The sequence below is a fragment of the Octopus bimaculoides genome, chromosome 19, assembly GCF_001194135.2.
Source record: "Octopus bimaculoides isolate UCB-OBI-ISO-001 chromosome 19, ASM119413v2, whole genome shotgun sequence".
NCBI classification, from domain to species: domain Eukaryota; kingdom Metazoa; phylum Mollusca; class Cephalopoda; order Octopoda; family Octopodidae; genus Octopus; species Octopus bimaculoides.
The window spans coordinates 7,828,716-7,833,147 of record NC_068999.1 but is presented as its reverse complement, the minus strand read 5'-3'; positions in this window follow the sequence as shown (position 1 = coordinate 7,833,147).

The following is a 4,432-nucleotide window of genomic DNA, read 5'->3' as shown; positions in this document are numbered from 1 at the left end:
ATATATATATATATATATATATATAATTTTATTGTATTATATATTCCTCCGTGTAATATAACTTCGTTTAAGTTATTATTTATATGTTTTCCAACATTTTTATGTTGTATAGTATATAAAGAGATCCTCTTTAGAGAATTTTCTTTTAATTAAAAAAAATTTATACAAGCTATCAATCATTTTAAGTAATTTTCTTTAAAGAAAATGCTATGAGTAGTGAATATTCCCACCGCGTATTCTCTTGATAGTGCATTTAACATTCACTCTTGTGAATGCTACAAAACTTGCTTTAAATCTACGCCTGAGTTAATGCTGAAATATAATCTCAACATCTTAGAATACAAACTGTGACCATTCCACGAAATAATTTTCTACCGGCTAAACACAAATGGAATTGTTCTATTCTTATCATCGGATTTATAATTTCCTGTCACAATTGTATGTTATCGTCTATCTGAACTGCTGGAATCGACACTTAGTATTTTCAGATTTTAAAGGAAATCATTCTTTGTTGTAACTCTCTAATCTCGAACTTTTGTACAAATTACAATGAAACACAGAGTCTCGACCTTGAATCTACTTTGAAATTAATTTCTGATAATGAGCAACCGGAAGTGAAACTTACAGATACCCGCAGTCATTTGGTGAAGGTATGCGAGCTTCTGATTAAGATTGTTACACTCACGATCGTAAGATCGTGTTTTCGATTCCCGAACCAGGTACTGTGCTTTGTTCTTTCGCAAAACATTCCGTTTTATATTACTCCAATCTGCTCGACTGGCAAAAATGAGTAACTCTGCTAGGGACTGGCGTCTCATTCAGGGGGAATGTTTTGATTTCGTCCACTTATACACCAGGGAAACCGAGTCGCTCGCTCTATGAGTCCCCCGGATTCGAAACATAATTGTCCATGATATAATAATGAGGAAAATGGTGATCAATCCTCCTCCTCATCATCATCATCATCAGCATCAGCATCATTATCAGTTGCAACATTATCAATTGAATTTTATTCGGGTAGAACTTCTTTTATTTATGCTTTATCGTTTACTTGTTTTAGTTATTGGACTGCGGCCATGCTGGGGCACAGCCTTGAAGTCTTTAATCGAACAAATGAATCCCAGTGTTTATTTTTTCTCCTTAAAGTTACTTACTTATTCTAACGGTCACATTTGCCGAACAGCTAAGTTAAAAAAAAACAATCACCGGTTGTCAAGCAGTGTTGCGTGAGACAGGTACAAACACAGACACATAACGTACACACATATACAGGGGGCTTCCACACAGTTTCCGGCTTCCAGATATAGAAGAGGTAACAGTAGAAAACACTTCCTCAAGGTACCGTGTAGAGATACGGAACCTGCAACTAAGTGCCTGCCAAGCGAGCTTCCTAACTACTGAGCCCCGGCTGTGCCTTAATTTCCAGGTAATTTAAAATTTACTGTTTATGATTGCTCAAAGGGTCTTTTGCAATTAAGGCTCCGAGTAATTCCCATAAACGTAATCTCACACAACTCTCTCTATCAACCTTAATTGGTTTGAAATTAGCAGAGGGGTTGGAGAGGCGATTTAAATGCCATCAGCACTAATCGATTTCTGAACCAAAAGGGTTTCTTTATTCTTTTCTGTCACAGTGTCTAATAAAAACGATTGTTTGCTTTCCTCCAGTTCTTCTTGATATCACTTAAGTAGGATCATTTTATATGTTCACTAAAGTGCGATTAGGAGGTGCGTTGTTTGTGAATAAATATATGAAGTCATTTTCGAATGCATTTCAATAGTCTTGCCGTGAGGCAAGGGAGCCATGACGACTTACTAAGGTAGAGGGAGATACATAGATTGATAAACTGATAGATAGATATAGAGATATATAGTTAAATATTATATGATTGAACGCCACGCAACCTCTTCCTAGTAAGTTTTATCTAAATAATTCTGATTCGCACTCTATACGATCATTTTTCTCTTTCGTTTTTCTCTCTTTTTCTCTGTGCAATGTGGGTTATTCTCAATTAATGACTTGATTTGGCCATCATCTGTAGTGGATAGTCTGCCTGATCACTCTTTATCAATAAGGCTACAATCTCCAACTCGGAACCTTGCGAACCACTTCCGTACAGTTCTTTCGGATAAAGAAACATCACCGTAAACTGCGCATATTTCTTTGGTTGCCTGTGAGGCATTTTTCCCTTTACCGAAAAAGAAAAGCATCAAGTGCCGAAAATGATCTTTCTTATCTTCCATTTTAAAGGGTTACAGAATTAAAACAGGTTATAGGAACATAAACCTTCTTCCACGAAAAGATAGCTTAAACTGTGCTCTAGTCACATCCTATATTATGGACTCAACCATGTTGTAAAATAAGTCGAAACGTAAGCTACTATAAATCGGCACGAACTTTCCGGACAACCCAATAGATATATATATATATAAATAATAATTTGCACATTTTGCCGTAGGTCATGAAATTACACGTTATATTCTCCATACGACATAGCTATTAGGAAAAGTGAAATATACTCGGCTTAAAGATCGTCAACTATAATTAGTCATTTATAGATAACTCTAATTATGAAAGGTTAAGCAAATGGATTTCAATTGCCATATGAGTGCATAGAATAATTAAATAGATAATTATGTGTTCGTCCGTCATTTTTATGCATAGAATGAAATTAGCCAAACTGCTATTCATGTAATACGAGAGAGAAATCAGGCGAAATCGAAAAGAAAAATGTATTTGGAGCAGTAAATAATTAAAAAGATAATTGAATAATTTATTCCTATGCATATGCACTCGCATGGCTGTGTGGTCAAGAAGGCAGCTTGACAACCACGAGGTATCGTGTTCGGTCCCACTGCTCGGCAGATAGCTTGTGCCAGTATCTTCCACTATAGTTTCGGGTAAACCAATGCTTTGTGAGTGAATTTGGTAGACAGAAGTTATGCGGAAGCCCGTTGTACATACACACACACAGACACACACACACATACACACACAAACATACACACACATAAATATATCCATACATATATACAGTAATATACAGTAATATACAGTAATCCTTCGAATAAGTGAAAATCTGCGAAGTAGAAACAGTACTGTTAACTGTTTTTCATTGTCTTTATAATTTGTATATATTTATTATATTTTAAATGCAGAGGAATTGACGTAAGCTTAAATGATAAACCGTGATAGGTGAACCGTGATATGTCGAGAGATTACTGTATACATATATAAATATATACATATGTACACGACGATGAATCTATGAATTATGAATTAACATTAAAATGTTAATTCATAAAAATCTATGAATTAACATTAAAATTGACGTTAATTGTTGTCAGTGTCCATTTAGCTAAATGGTAGAGCACTCAGCTGGTATCTGAGAGGCACAGGTTCGAGGCCGCCTGCTAGCACCATTCTTTCCGTCTTATAAGGGTTAATACCCGATTTTACTTTGCCGTTCTTGCAGCTATACTGCGTTCAAAAAATTACTTCCTTCTCTGTAAAACACACACACAGAGTAATTCCTCGCCACATTGCCGTTCACGTTTCGTGGTTTATCGTCAATTCCTCCGTGGTGTTGTTTTGGATTTATAAGATAAATATATTAAAATAATTTTAAAAAATATACAGTACATTACTGTTTCTGCTCCATAGATTTTCACCTACCGCGTGGGGTTTTAAAACGTAACACTCGCGATAGTCGAGGGATTATTGAATATATATATATATATATATATATATATATTCGTGTTTGGGTTTTTTTACTGCTTTATCCCCAACACCGCTTGACAACAAGTATTGGTTTGTTTACGTTCCCCTAACCTAGCGCTTTGACAAAAGATGACGATAGGACAATAGGATTGGGTGGATTTTTTTTTTTGCAGCTAAAATGATTCAAGGCGGTTCCTTATCATGACCGCAGTTTAGTGACTGAAACAACTAAACGGATCTATTTTCGCATTTACTACAAAATACACTCTGAACTTTGGACAGTTAGAACGCGGTGGACACAAAGGTGCTTTGTCATCATTATATATAAGTGAAACACTGTGGATAACCGAAAATGGGATTGTCAACAGCGTACGACAGTCTCTTGTCATCTTCACTGCCACCGCCCTCATCTAAACCATGCTATACTCCAAAATGTATTTTAATGACAGTATAGAATGAAAACAGTGGAAGTGAAAGGCGTCCATCCTTTAAACCAGCGACAATATGCATCTGTGAATGGTATAGATTGCTTCTTGGTTTTGTTTGCACTGTCTTGTTTTGAAAATGCCTTCGCTCAAGCGATACAGGCTTATACATACATACATACATGCATAAAAACATACATACATACGTACATACATACACATACATGCATACATACATATAAATATACATACATACATACATGCATGCATATATATATCTATATAT